Consider the following 16,577-nt stretch of genomic DNA (forward strand, 5'->3'; position numbering starts at 1 on the left):
ACACACCATTCTGACTTGGCACGATATCATTGTTTCTTCAGTGTACCTGGATTAAAGTCCTGGAATGACCTTTCTTAACAGTACTGTGCCAATACCGCAATTCTTCACCACCTTAGTTATAGAGTCATAGAGATATACAGCACAGAAACAGACTCTAACTTGTCCACACCGATCAAATACCCTATATATATCTAGTTTCCATTTGTCAGCATTTGGACCATATCCCTCTAAGCCCTTTGTATTCATATACCCATGCAGGTGCATTTTAAATGTTGTCATTGTACCAACCTCCACCACTTCCTCTTGCAGCTCATTCGATACACGCACCACCTTCAATATGAAAAAGTTGCCCCTCTGGTACCTTTTATATCTTTCCCCTCTCACCTTAAACCCATGCCCTCTAGTTTTGGACTCCCCAACCCTGGGGAAAAGACCTTGTCTATTTACCCTAGCCATGCCCCTCATTTTTTTATAAACCTCAATGAGGTCATCCTTCAGCCTCTGACGCTGCCAGGAAAATAGCCCCAGCCTATTCAGCCTCTCCCTATAGCTCAAATCCTATAACCCAGGCAAAATTCTCGTTAATCTCTTTTGAACCCTTTCTAATTTCACAACATCCTTCCTATAGGAGGGAGGCCAGAATTGCTCTCAATAGCCCAAACCTAGCTAAACCTTCTCCATGATAAGTAGGGATGGGTAATAAATGCTGGCCTAGACAGCAATATCCACATCCCATGAACAAAGAAAATAAATCTACTCGGCTCTACAGTTGATTAATTATTTGTGTTGAAGACCTGGCTCCTGCAAACCAGTCACTTTCCCCATTGATTCTTGGTGTAAATCCGTGTAAGTGTCTGTAAATCTGTGCCTATTGTACTCTTCTACATCAGAATCATCTCAGTTATCAATCATCAAATTTTCAAACACTGGTTGTTATTGAATACCTATATATAGTTGACACAATGGCATTGAGTGTACAAATTAAGATAAAGAGCAGAAAAATTTAATCAAAATTCAATAGTTAATACATTGGAGAAAAATGGATGCCATATATAATGCATTTAATTATAGAGGGAGTTGCCACCCCATTAGTTTTCCTTAGATTGTCTCAGTCCACAGTCTGGAATTGTCTTTCAAAAGGTGATTGACGTATCAATGATATTTCCATAACATGGTTTCTAGTGTGTGATGGAATCAGAGCTAAATGAGCACCAAGCTTTAAAAGGAGAGATTCAAAAGGATGACTATAAACTTGGCCTGAAGAGGATTACCACAGGGAGGGTTCAGAAAAGACAGGAACGAGGTGAAGGGGTACAAGACATTATGTGGATATTCCAGAATGTGTCTGTTTGGCAGCTAATGGCACAGCTGCCAGCTTCCTGCAAAAAGTTTGTAATGAACAAAATGGTACAAGTGGTACATAGATTTTGAGGTGAGGACTATCTGTTTAGGTTACAGAAATTTACAGAAATGGGGGTGAAGTTTAAATACAAGAGTGAAAATTTTAAATTGGAGCAATTGTGTGTCTTGAGGTCAATGTAAATTATCAAAAATGACAGCAATATCTGAGCAAGGCTTAGTGAGGATAGGATTCACCAAGAAAGATTGACACGGTTGGAAATTTATCGTGCATGAAGATGAGCAGTTCAGGAAAGTTAGGAATAATCATGGCTGGAAATGACAAACACATTGAGGATTTCTGGGGTAGATTGTAGGAGGCAGAGCCAGAGATAAGTACTGTTATGGAAGTAAATAGTCTCTGTGATGGAGACAATAAAATATCCAAAGTTCAGCTCAGTCAAATAGGAAGTCAAAGTTATGAACATTTTAGTTCAGCTCGATGCAATGGCAAGAGAGGAGTTTAAAACTGGTGGTAAAGATATGCTACCTGATCTAACTACACCATTTCCTGTTGAAGAACTAAAGATGTTCTAGATTTGATTGTTTGACCTTAATGAAGCATATTGGGTTTAAATGAAATTTCATTCAATCAAATATGATGATTGATGCTGTTTTTGTTAAAATATGCTTTAAATGCATGACGCTGAAGATCAGAACATCCAGAAATAACACCTTTTTTTCTGGTTCTAATGTGTTGGTGCTTGATAATATAATTGTTCTAGTTGTTGTGTAGTTGTCTGTTCAGTTTAATAATCAACTTCCTTTTGTTTTGTTGGCAGTTTCAAATTGCACCCATTTCATTCATAGGAAGTACAGTAGTTCAATTTGTTGAAACCAAAAAAGCCAGCCAAGCTCAGTTTGAAATCTGTAAAATCAATCTTTTGTCTGTGCTTTGAATGCTGCTATGAGATTTTACAAGGCTATTCTTTATCTACTCCTCTTGCTACTTTAAAAAAGAAACTTCATATTTCCTCCTATTCTTCATTCACATTTTTGTGAAAAATTGCAGTGAACTGATGTAGTGTCCTTGGACATAAACTCCAAGCATCTGGCATGTGAAAGGGCTGTAATCTCAGTGTCTTTTACTAATCAGCACCTCATCCTACAGAGTCAATGCTAAGACAGGTTTTTAGATCCTTTGTTCCACCTTTAACAGCAATCATTCATCCTGTAGTCAGGATTAATACATATTGCACCTATTCGTATCACCTCCATTAATGCATCTAAAATATCACTTGCCATAAAGCCCAAAGAGCCTGATTCTCTGTATTTTTGAATAGTATCTGCATTCAGTACAAGTATGCCTCCCACACAGACTTATGCTACTAGCAATCTTGGATATGATGCTTTAACTCCCTTTCTCTAGGTCAGTTATGAACACTGGGAACAGTCAAGATCCAGGGACCGAAGCCACTAAGTGGCACTCCCCAACTCAAGCAGTGCCCAATAATAATTAAACTCTGTTACAAATTATCCAGAATGTTTTAATTTGATTCACTGTTTCTCCCTAATTCCATTAATTCCCCCATTCTTCACCCATCTTTAGTGAAGCACTTTATCAAATGTCTTTTGAAAGTCAAGATATGGAGCATCTGTTTGACTGAATGATTTAAAAAGTTGACAAATTGAAAAACTGTAAGAATTTATTTATGATTCATGTATTTTTTTTCATTCTTAACATGTGATTCTGAATTCTATTTCCTGTTAGATGATCATTCTTTTTAATTGCTGTCTGTGTGATCTTGCCTTTGCACAGCCTGTGCCTACACAGTGGTCCCTTCACTTCAAAATGTGCAAATTGCTTGGGAAGTTTCTGAAAGACAAAACACGATATCACAGCAAATCTTTCTTTCAAATCTGCTTATGTAATATTCTCCAGCATTTTTTCATTGTTGCTGATGCTAGATGCTTTGGCTTTTAATTCCTGGCTGTAGCAGTCAAATCCAAAACCCCCATGAGCCATTATTTAGCCATGGAGATCTCATTTCTGCTGAGTTGCTAAAGATTTTGCTTATTAACTTTCTAACATGAAATAGCTCATAAAGCAAATACAGATGTAGCTCTAAAAAACAGGCAGGAGACCCAGTGTTCAAAGAGTTAATGCAATCCTTTGTTACCTTTTGCTCGAGTTAGAGTAATGTATTTTCCCTGTGATACATGAAGCAATACAGACACTTTTATCATTAGACACAGTACAGACACTCTGTCATTTGTGCTTATCAGTGCTTTGAGAACAGAGACAGAATGTTTTTACAGAAAGTCACAGACTTGATCTGTTTTTCAAACATGATAGTGACAAGCAAATTAACCGTCTTGTGATGCTGTCGGGTTTAACTGTATGTCATAATATGTCACAGCGGACTGGAAAGTATTCCACATGTGTGGTCAGTCTTATTGTAAACTGTCAGACAAGTGAAAGATTTTCTACTATTGACCCTGTTTAGAAAATGGAAACCCAGACAACAAGGCTATATTGTGACCAATTTGCATTAGCTGCAATAATCATGTAATATAATATTAAAATCACATTTCAAGAAAATGCCATAATGTCCAGTTGAAAAGGTCGCAGTTAAGTCAGTTTTTGGACACCGAGCTGAGTTCTATTGTGTCAGTTTTGTCTCTAGGTTCACAATTTCATTATTTCTTTGTTGCCATAACTTTTTAAGAACATGTTCGTTCTGGTTTCTTATTGGATTGTTGCAAAGTTTTGGCCTGATTTTGACTCAGCTTCTGCTGTAGCCTTGCCACATGTCCAATATGTGGGTTCATTAAATCCCTAATGTGGGATAAAACATTAGCCTGTTTTCATCACTTTCCATTAACAAAAATTAACAAGTTCATGATCATGGAAAGAAAACATGGGTCACATTTCATTAATTTAAAGCATTGTGTTTCAGCAAGGCCATCACAGTAACTTAAAACACGACATGAAGCAGCTACTGTGCCAACTTTATTCAACATACTCTTCTCAATTGAAGTAATAGTATTACAGCACAGTATATTTAATTTCCAATGCAACTTTGTGCAAATTTATTTTACATTGGAGTTACGGCACACAAATAGGCCATTTGGGCCAACCTATCCATGTTGGCCTTTATGTCCCAATTGAAAATTTTCTTTCCGCCCTATTTTGTCCAACTCTTACAGCACACCCTTCAATTCTCTTTTTCCCCTTGTGCTTATCTAACTTCCTAGCTAGTGCATCTACACTATTTGGCAGCACGTTCCACATTCTAATCACTCCCTGGATAAACCTGTTTCTTTTGAATTCCTTACTGGATTTATTAGCAACTATTTTATATTTACGATCCCAGTTTTTGACTCCTTTACAAGTCCATGTTTATCCTGTTGAAGCCCTTCATAATTTTGAAGTCTTTATTTCACACGTTAAGCTTCCCTATTCTGGAGAAAATAATCCTTGACTGGGTCAGTCTTCTGTATTAGTTATAGCCTCCCTGGTCTAGTATCATCCCTTTAAATCCTTTACAAATAGACTTGTAGATTTTAGAGGCCCAACCAAGTGAAAGGGATACTAGGAAAAGTTGTGAACATAATTTAGTTAGATTTATGATACTTGTGGAAAATATAGAGAAAAAGTTTTAAATTGGAAAATGGCTCATTTTACTAAGCTGACATGTGATTTAGCAAATGTGAACAGGAAATACTAGTTGAGGGTAAATTATTGTCAGTGCAGTATTATACAAGGAGAAGTTTAAGAGTATTCAGAAACAAAATGTTCTCTGAAATTGAAAAAAATTAAGCTTTTTCATCTAGACCTGGTTATCACAGAGGACAAAGAATAGGATAAGTCAAAGAAAAGGAAAATTTGTGTTAGATATTTAGTGCTTTGACATTGCAGAAAAGCTGGAGGGGTATAGGAAGTATAGACATGATATTTAATAGGAAACTAAGAAAACAAAAAGAGAACATGAAAAAAATATTGGCTGATAGAATCAGGGAAAACTCAACAATGCGTTAAGAGTACACAAATTGCGGGAGAATACCTAAAGAAAAAGTAGAGCCAACTGGAGGCCAAAATGACAATGTGTAGAGATGGAAAACATGGGCATGATTCTTATTGAATATTACAGTGAGAGTGAAGCAGATGTTAAGGTTAAATAAGAGGAGAGTAAAGTATTAGCCAGGATAATCATAATGAGGGAGGAAATATCAACTGTTTAGCAGCCTTAAAATTAGATAAATCAAGAGACCCAGATGAATTATTTCAAAAGCTGCTAAGGGAAACAGGGGAAGAATAGCAGAGGCTCTGTCCACCACTTTCCAGTCCTCCTGACAAGAGTGATGTCAGAGGATTGGAGGATTGCTAATTTTGTATTGTTTAAAATGGAAAGAAGAATGTTCTAAATAGTTAATTTTAGTGGTGGGCAAATTATTGGAAAAAGTGCCAAGACATAATGCAAATCATCATTTAGGCAGATATGAATTAAATAGGGATCATCAGCATGAATTTATTAAATGAAACTCATGCTTGACTAACGATAAAATTTTGTGAGGAACTAATAAGGAAGATTGATGATAGTATTGTGCTTGATACTTGAATTTTAATAGGGCTTTTGACACGCACCCATATGACAGAACCCGTGTTGTTAGAGCCACTCTGTGGCACGAACCAGCCATCCAGCCAACTGAGATAACTGACACCCTGTGAAGGGCCTAGATAGAGCATTTAGGAGGGACATATTTTTAAAAGTAGAGATCATGCCATAAATTCTAAGATTTTGAGAAATGTGGAGAAAGAGAAGGGTTTGGATTATATGTCTACTGATCCTTGAAGGAAGCAGGACCAGGAAAACATGTGGATATTTCCCTTTAATGGCAATGATTAAAGTACAAGAGCAGGGAGCTCAAGCTAGATTGTCTAAAATCTTAGTCAGACTGCAGGTAGAGTACTGTAAGTTGTTTTGGCCTCCAAATTACAGGAAGGATGTGATCACAGGAGAGACAATATGGAGGAGATCAAGAATATTGCCAGAAATTCCAAATATTAGCTATGACAAAACCTTAGAAAAGCTGATTTTGTTCTCTTTGAAACAGAATAAGTGTAGGGAGATTTAATTGAGGTGTACTGAATTATAAGGGATCTACTTAGAGCAGTTAGGAAGGGCCTGCCTTCAATAGCAGAGAAATCAATAACCAAGGGAGATGTAACCTTAAAATTACTTATAGAAGAATGAAAAGTCAGTTCACAGTAAGATTTTCAACCAGAGTGTAATAACAGAATGCAGCTCACTGCTTGAAAGATTGGTAGAGGCAAAAATCTTCATTACATTTCAGGAAATGCACTTAAATTCTACTTGCACTATGGACTGAGGCCTGTAATGTGAGATTAGACTAGATTGATATTTCTCAGCCATCACAGATACATTGGGTGGAATTTTCCCCTCCCTGGTGTGGCAAGAGCAAAGGTGGGAAAAATGGGTTGTATTTAAAATCAAAATTCTTGACTTTGAGGAAGATTTTCCCCTCAAGTCTTAAATTATAAGTTCAGGATCTCACCATGGGTCAGTGAGTCCCTTTGATCTGTGTATCTCATTAAAGCCTCAATTTGCCTCAGTTCAAGCCATGTACAATTCTCCTCCACTTCACTGAGAAATGAAATGGTGTGAATTCCCGTATGCAAATTGGAGCAGGTAACTGGGAGTCGCAGCTTGCCCAATGTTTGTCCTGATCAACACCCAAATGTGTCCTCAATACCATTTTCCTACATACTCCATGGTGGTCACTGTCCTTGCTGCTTTGTTCACATTAGTTAGTATCAGCAAACCACCAGCTCCACCTACATGACCACGATCAGCTCTCAGACCAACACACACTTCACTTCAGCCCTTCAACAGTTTCCTCTGAAACTCAGGAAAACATATGTTTCTGCCAGGTTGCTTTATGCTCAGGGACACGGAAACACATATGATGCATCTACTCGCTTTCTTTGTGCTCATTCACCTTTACCACTTACTTGGAAGCTGCCAGCTTCTGTCTTCTGCACATCACTTTCTTAAGACATGCTCACTGACTTCAGCACTGACTTACCGAGTGTTAGCCTCTGTGTGGGTCGCATTCCTTTCTGTCAAGGTCATTAGTGAACACTTGCAGGCAGCCAGCCTCTGTGGCTGACATTTTCTTTAGCATGGAAGAAGAGATAGGCAGCTTGTCACAGTAGGGAGCATTCAACAGTCGAGGGAGTGGGCCTTTTGCTCTTTGGCTCTGTGTTATGTATCAGTATCAGACCTGCAACATATACCAGCAATTTCTGTGGCAAACAAATTGAAACAGCTACAAGCAAATGTTCAAGTGTGAAAGTCAAAGGGAGCAATTTCTCTCATGGGCCAGAGTGGAACAACAGATTGTCAATGGATTGTCTTCCGTTCCAGGAATTGGCCATGATAAATCCTACAAGTTAAAAGCAGCCAATCTAGGGATTATGGTACATTAGTTAGGGGTCTCTGGAGGCATCTCTCTGGGATTGGGCTGGTTTTTCATGCAATGAGACAAAGAGAGGAATTGAGTGTGAAGTGGATAGAAGAGCAGCTGGTGATGATACATGACTATGAACATGGTGAGATGGTAAGGTTGTCTCAGTGAGTAAGTAGGATGTTTAGCGGGCAGGAAGGATTAATAGTTCTGAAAGGATATGGTGGATAAGAGTGGGCATGATGCGGGCAGTAATTACTTGTGGTCCATGAATTAAATGAGACTGGTATGGAGTGGAAGAGTTAGAGTCTGTAGCAGCCCTGTGTGTGTGAGGTAGCAGAGAAAAGATTGTTGCACTTAGCTCTGGTGAGTGTAGAAGGTCAGCACCAGGGCATCCTGCTTCGCCCAGGACACAGCGTTGACAAGCTGCAATTTTTGTCCCGATGTCTTAGTTTAGTGGCATGGCTTTCTTCACAATGCAGCAGGAGAAAGAGCAGCCCTCCTCTCCACTATCCATTCACCAACACCTCCAAGTCCCTGTCTATAAAACTAAAGAGATCAAGGTTAAAAAAGCAAAATGATTTAGATCAGTTATGGATTGAGCAGATATATAGTAAATGCAAATTTAATAATGCAAAGAGATTCTCCTCTCCCTTGGGCCATATGCTGAGTGTTAGAGCTTGAGTACCACAATGTGAAGGTCAGTTCCTTGCTTGAGGAATCCATGGTGACTATGCCACCTCTCCAGCTGACCAGTTCTCCAAGGAATGTGCTCAGGAACCCAGCAGTATAATTAAATGAGATGACAAGCAGAAGAGTAAGAAAGTTTTTCCAAGCCTTGTCGGAGTAATGAATCTTACTCGACAAAATATATTAAATGAAAATGGGAAAATTTGGGCCTTTGGATAATTGGCTTTCTTTTGTGTCATACATCTGTCTTGGATTAAACTCAAACACAAATTTGAATTTAGCAATTTTTTTTCTTAATTGTTAAAGACATGGCTTTCTGATTTTAATCCTAATTTAAAACCTTTCATTGTTACATAACCTTTTACCTGTGGTGGATTACACATGCAACTTTGCAACAATGTGTAGCAGACGTTTCAAATCAGAAATGAATGTTATGTAAATCATTCATAACACAAGGTTCGTGGAAATAGAAAATCCATTACAATAAGCAGCTATTTAATGATTTATTCGTTTACTGCATTGATTATGTGTTAAGGAGCAATGCTTGCATTGCCATGAATTCACCATAAATTTCTTTCTGTTGGTTTGTGTATACAGAGAACTAATTGTCATTTTATTCTGATAACACACCATGCAATGACATAAAAGTGATAGTGTTGTGTGCTTGCAAACCAACAAGAATAATTTTTGTTAATGATGACAGTCTTTCTTTAATGAATTAGCTGGTCAACTCATTAATTAGTCTTTGTGTACATATATGGAACTGATTGAGCCATAACCCTGGAAGCATTATGTTTCAAATTATCTACTGCTTGGTTAGATTGTCTAAAGAGATCAAGATTAAAAAAGCAAAATGATTTAAATCAGTTATGGATTGAGCAGACATATGGTAAATGCAAATTTAATAATGCAAAGAGATTGGAAAAAAAAGACCTAAGTTTACAATGAAGCATTAAGTGATTACTAAGAGACATGGGCTGGTTTATTTCAGAACGCATGAGACATTGTGAGTTGGCTCTCATTGTTTACATTATTAAATTAAGTATTCTTATCCTGGCAACTGACTCATCTGGGTCTACAGATCAAATGTGAGAAAGAAAGGAACAAGCTCAAGGACACTGATCTCCTGAAATATGAATAGAGGCAATGCCACTATTAAAACAGTTTGGATTATTTTCTACTAAACTTGAACCAAATTAAAGCATAGAGTTATGATGATGTCTCTCATACACACTCCTATTTCACATCTACCATGCTATGTTGCTCTGACTATGACTGCCTCCCTCTCAGGTGTTCAATATCATTCTTGCGTCATTTTGGTTGATGTTCTTCAGGTTGCTTGGACTTTGGTTATCTTACAGTGCAACGTGGATAGAGTATTTTGAACACCAGGTAAATCAGTGAACTATTAGTTCAATGGAAAGATGACTTTTATTTGGCCGTCTTAAATTTTCAATCAAGTATCCCATTTTAACAATCCCCTCAATATCTGTACCTTCAGACAATGAATGCCATCAGTTTAACTGGGTCAAGGTAACCATAGTGGCCCAAGCCAAACATAGATACACATGGGAATTCCTAGAGGCATGGGTCTCTACCTGTACTTCAATCAACAAACATAGAGAATCGGACCCCATATGCAAATCCATACAGGTCAAAACTGGAAATGACACTACTCACCGTAACAGACTGGACAGTATAAATTCCAAGTGGAGTAGAATAACATCGCTTCATCGGAGGCTCCACTGATGATGTCTCTTAGCATGGTGACAAAACGTCTGAACAAAAACAAGCCAGCTCGGCGAGAAAGTCAACAACCTCATCCACAACCCGAGCTACAGATCTTTGCCAATACTTTATTCATTAATTAATTAAGTTTCAAGGAATCTATATGATTCTTAAATTACAAACAATTTCCAAGTTACCCATGCTGTCTTTAGAATCCTAGTAATATTGTTTCACTAGTAAATTGAATACTATCATGAAGTCTTTATTAAGCATGCATGGGTTAACTTTACAATTGACTATGTCGTAAAATATTTGAATCTTTGCAACCCAGTTGGCTATTTGTCCTTTCCCTATCAAAATACTAATTTTGGAGAACATTTGTAGCTACTATAGTATAAACTCTATTACATCTTATCACGTGTCTAGCAAGAACTGTTGCCTGTAGAAATACACCTTCCAAAATAAGTGCAAATATCAAAGTAACCCTTAGGAATGCTAAACTGCACTGAACATCATGTAGATAGCCTAACATTTAAAAGAATAATTTCTTGCCTTGGGATAAAGTCTTACCAAGTATTTCTTACATAAAAATTAAAGAATATTTAGGCTCATTGGGTTCTGTCAGGTTCTGAACTTCAGTAAAGGTAGGGCCAAAGAAATGCACTAGCTCCTAGGTTAGAGACAAAACATCAGTCTTGGACTTTACCATCCAAGTTTAAGACGCCAGTACTGACAGGCAGTCCCATCATTATCCGGTGTTTGTGCAGTTTCCTGATAACACCAGTGCTTTTCCTTGGTGTGACTGAACAAATGCATGGGAAGTTCTTCACAAATATCAGAAGCTGGTATAATCTGTGAATCTGCTAAATCCTGGTAAGAGTTTGAGATTTATTGAGCAGAGGTTTCTTGCAAAGTGTCAACTGCAATAAACTGATTCAATATTGCAAAATTTTAAAAACATTAAAGGAAGTCTGATTGCTAGTCCTGTAACACAGCCTGGTTGAGTAGAATACCCAAAGTGAAAGGTGTACTAACCTGAAATTGATCTTGTCACATGCAACGGAGGAACTTTAAATACATGAATTAGCTAACATTGCTGAAAGGGGAATATCTCTTTTTCTTGGACAATTATAACAACATTTGGTCCTTACAGAGAGAATATATTTACAATTCACTTGATCGTTAATGTTAAGTAATAGCCTCCTGGATACATAATAGTAAATGAGACTGTGAATGTACATGCCAGATCTTTATTTTATGAATGCCATCTTTGGCAATTTAGGTGTACATTGGATGTTGTTGCAACCATCAGATCCCAAACTGGGTATCAACCACTTTTTTAAAATAATACCTTCTCGGACGTTGTTCCTGGGCTGGGATATGGAGTGCATTTTTAGGGGACATGGGAGTTAGCATATATAGTACACAATGTATTAAGATGTGAAAGTGGAGAAATTTATTTTTAAACCAACAAAGTTTAATTGTTGTTAATTAAATCAAACATTTAAATTTTGTTTAATCAAAAAACCTTGCTGTTTCAAATGTGTCTGCTGCAGCTCAAAGCAGACAACTTTGTGGGATTGATTTGCACTCATTACTAAATGTGACAATGACTTACCATTCAAAATATCTGATAAAAACTACTTAAATACAATAAATGTATTCTGATGAAATGCAAGTGAATAGAGAACAACTGTAGCATATCAGTTTATGTAGGACCCTACAAAGTCTTTATGCAAAGGCACCAAAAACATAAAGCAAATCCTACAGTAGGCCCTCTAAATATATTGTGACTTTATTACATTACAATTGCAGGGCTCTTATTGATCCTACAATCTCTGTAGAGGGAAATCCTGTGTTCTGTTTCTGCTGCTCAGATACAGTCAGTGTCCAAACATGATTGTATCAACACTGCAATGGATTTAATCACCAGTGCAAATATAGTAACTGAGATAGTGAGAAACACTGGTGGCTCCATTTATATAGAATAAAGTCTGGCAATCACATTCCATTAGTAATCACAGCGTCTCTCAAATCCTTATAAAGTATTCTTACAGTGTGAAAAGTTGTTTACAAATCTTTCTGATCAGAAGATATCAGATGGAATTTGTCAACGAAGTGATCATTTCATTTTGTCATCAGCGCATTACTGAATATTGTAATATGAGTGAAAATATAATTTAATAGCACTGTATCTGCTGATTGCTGATTTTAACTAACATTGTTTAAAAACATTACTTTGTGGTATTAACTCATGGAAGAATTAAGTCGCTTCTTTCATTGCATGATTTGTAAGTAACTTTTCATGATATGATGGCTTGAATTTTGGAGTCAGTGTAAAAAGCAGAGTCCAAAATAAAACTCAGTAAAAGCAGTCCAAAAGAAAACTAACCAGGTCTGTGAGGTTGTGGATTTTCCACCATCAACTTCATTGGCGTGATGGGAAATCTCTGGTGTTCATCAACAGTGATGTCAAAAGGCTAATGGTGTTGAAGAATTCTCATAGACAGCACATCAAGGAGTGAAAAGCACTGATTATCTATCTCCAGCTAATCATTTTACAGGAAATGGAATAAAATTGAGACACCAACAAAACTGAAATATCATAAACTTTAACAAATATATTTCCATTTTTTTTAAACATGGATTTTTTTTATCATAATGCAAAATTTTGCACTTCACAAGCATACATGTAGGTTTTTCTCAGAACCAGAGAGGTTGTTCAACCATAAATATGGACTTGGTGTGGAGTTAAAAACCTAATTATACCTTGTTCAAAAAAGCATAGCAATTCAAGACTTTTGGAAGTGAGATAATCACTTCACAATGCATCTTCCTGTCAATTCAAATTTCTGTTTGCAGAATCATCTCACTGGAGCACCAGGGAAGCACTGACATTAATTTCTATGTTTAACTGATCATAAACAGGTACCACAAAGCTTCATTGTGTTTGCAAATGAAAAATCTGGTTCAATTTTTTCTATGTTAATTCTCAAAAGATTTAATTATCCTCATCTTTTCAATTCTCCCATTTTGTGTCCTGAAGGCTTTGGCTTCAGCATAGGCATCAAATATTATCCAATTCCTTCCCCAAAATAGCCAGACTTCAGGTGTGAGTCCTCACAATTAGATTCAGTGGGCATTCAGCTAAACGGAAATTGTTTGCAAAGGTTGGCCCTGTCCCTGTACTTAATGTACTGCCTCAACTGAAGTTGGAGACACATATCAATGGTTAATTTTTTTTTAATCGATCGGTTCAGAGATGTTACAACACACCTCTGGAGCAAGTGGAATTTGAACTGAGACCTTCTGACCCAGAGTATGGACACTACCACTGCACCACACAAACCCTCCTTTCAATGGCTACACACTCACACTTCCAGCGAGTCATCTGTAGGAGATTAGGCCCTGGCAGATTGATTCCTTGTGCAATGAGAAGCTTAATGTTCAATGCAGCTTCCTATATCTGATTCTATTTGAAGAGGAAGAATGTAAAGGCTGTGTGAGGTAGCTCCAGTTGAAAAGAGGGAACTGGCACAGGCCTGAGAGTTCCATAATTCTGCAGTTACCTGAGCTAAACTAAGAAGAGACATATCAAACCATGACCACCTTGCTTCTTCTGGATTTGTGCAACAGCAAATACTATCACTATCTATCTAGCCTGAAATGTTTAGGTAACACTGAAAGAGTGGTATGTGCCACTCAAGCACTCATTTTTGCTTCTAGACTTTCCTTCAGCTTGTACACTGTGATATGTGGTTATTGGAGAGTCAGAAAAGCACTGCAGAGATCTAAAACTTGTATGAGCAATGCAAGTAATGGTATGTTTTCTGAACGATTCAGTGAAGAAGCATTATTGAAGTTCATGGACTCTAAATCAGGAAATATGCGCTAAATTATTTAATCTAATGCAAATCGTACCCAGTTCAAATAATTTGAAGTGAAATAGTGATCACATTAATAGAAAGTTGAAACAAATTGCAAAAACTTATAAATGATAACATATTTGAATTGTACTCAAAACATTAATTGTGTTTCTCTCTCCACAGATCTTGCCAGATTTGCTGAGTTTCTCCAGCACCTTCTTTCCTCATTTGAATTTTTAATTGTTTTAAATATTCAACTGTCTGAAAAGCTGAAAGATGAAGTTCCACACTTGTAAAAGGAAACTGTTGGTGTCAGTGAGGTTATTTGACAGTAATTAATACTTACCACACTGGCAAACGTATTATTTTCTTGAATGGTAGTCCTGTTTTTTTCTGATCGGTTTTGTAGGGGTCTTGTGGGAGTTTTCACAATTTCCTGTGCTTCTACATATATGATTGTTGAGACATCATCTATATGAAGCTCTTGAAAATGTAAAGTGTAGGGCATATCAAACAGTGACTTCCTGATTTCCACAAGCCTATATCAGAAGTTGCTGTTTGCTATACTTTTTAATAACCATGAACACTGATGGCAAAATCTGTAAAAATTAATTTACCAGCTACACCATCCAGTCATTGTATTTGAAAAACCTTTATTAACGTGAGATCTTGACATCAATTTTTCTGTCACCAGGACTATCAAATTAAACCAAGCTACAGTGTGATTAAATGTACTTCTAGCATGCAACTTGCCTTTAGTGTAGTCAGTACCCTGAACTCCATTACCTTCTAAATCTAGTCTATTCTTACGTGGGTGCATATTGGAGAAGCAATTTTAAAATCTTTGATAGAATTTGGGGCAAAATACATGAAAACTTCAGTGTGCCAAAAAATTGTATGGATGAACGTCAGTAAGATTTATTTTGTTTTAATGAAAAGCACAAACAATGTTATTAGTTTTGTTTTAATTCATATTAATGCATGACTATTTTGTTTTAGAGGTGGTATTTCATTGAGCAAGTTAAATCACTTTCATGTGCATAGTGATTTTAGATTAACTTTACCATATTTCATCTGTGCTGTATATGCTTCAATAATAGCATGACTTTTTGGATAATGGGTAAACATTTTTTAAGATAGTTATAGGTTTCAGGAATTGAAGGAATAAAAGTAAATACTTCACTGAACATTAAAGTGTTGCCCGGAGTCAGTAAACATCTCCAAGTCATGCAACAGGAGCAAAATTCTCCACTCGCTTGCCTTTTATGTGAAGGTTATAACATACCTGCCCTGAATAAAAAGATAGTTTGGATAATAAAGCTCTGTTATAAATATACAGATGGCTTGTGACCCCGTATGTAATCTTGTCTCAATTTATTTTTCTCCCTGGGAGACTATTATTGTGTGCACCTTCCACTCCTTTTATGTTTGATTACCACACCACAACTTTGTTTCCATATTACACTATTTTATTTTTCTGATCTTGGCAAGTTAAGTTAGCACACTGGCAGAGTCACGGATGAAGTATTGTGTGCCTTACATCCCTGAAGTGTCCGATACTCTGTACACACTTCCCAGGTCCCTGGAGTTTTCTATAACCAAATATTATTGCTGCTGCTTGATTCAGTGTTTTTTCATTGCTTATAACTGAGGGCACATGATTTTCACACACTTTTATTGAGCTTTTATTTTATTAAACAGTTGCTTGAAGTTAACTCCAACCCAGTTTGTATGACCTGACATCAGGCCACATTGAATGTTCAAAATTTACAGGCTGTTAGTCACTGAAATCTTCAATACAAGGTTACTCACAGCTAGGCTGTGTAGGTGGCTCAGGCGGTATGTGGAAAAAACCACCAGGTGTATCTTACCAGCTTATATTGTCAAGAGGTGAGCTGCGTAGTAATACTACACTCCCAGAGACTTTTGAAAAAATTATATACAGTATAATCAATTTTTGGAAGCAACAATGAAGGCATCTTCCATTAAAAATGTGAAAGGGGTTTTTTTGCAAAGGTACAGGGCGTTAAACTCATCAATAATAGTGTGCAACGGGCTCATAGGCAGGTTTTCACTGTGGAAGTATATCTTTAGCAATGACTTGGAAAATACTGCCAGGACTTTGTGTTTAAATTTCAGGCCAAGTAACAGTGAGACTAGGGGAGAAGTCTTCAAAAAGATTGCGTTATTTTTCTGTGAATGTCAGTGGAAAAATGTTGGATTAACAATTTCATCCCCTTAAACACTGACCTCAGCACATGTACACATACATGCAAACAAATAAGCTACGAAGAAAGCCCAGTCACAATGGTATATGAATGCTGTCATATCCTTTCTAAAGTAAATACGGCAAGGGCTGTGGAAGGTGGTATGCAATAGTTTCCAGTTAAGAGATTACTCAATGACTGACAGTCTATACACAGTTTGTAATGGTCCAACAGACAGGCATGACACTATTGGCTG

The sequence above is a fragment of the Stegostoma tigrinum genome, chromosome 24 (assembly GCF_030684315.1).
Source record: "Stegostoma tigrinum isolate sSteTig4 chromosome 24, sSteTig4.hap1, whole genome shotgun sequence".
Taxonomy (NCBI): Eukaryota; Metazoa; Chordata; class Chondrichthyes; order Orectolobiformes; family Stegostomatidae; genus Stegostoma; species Stegostoma tigrinum.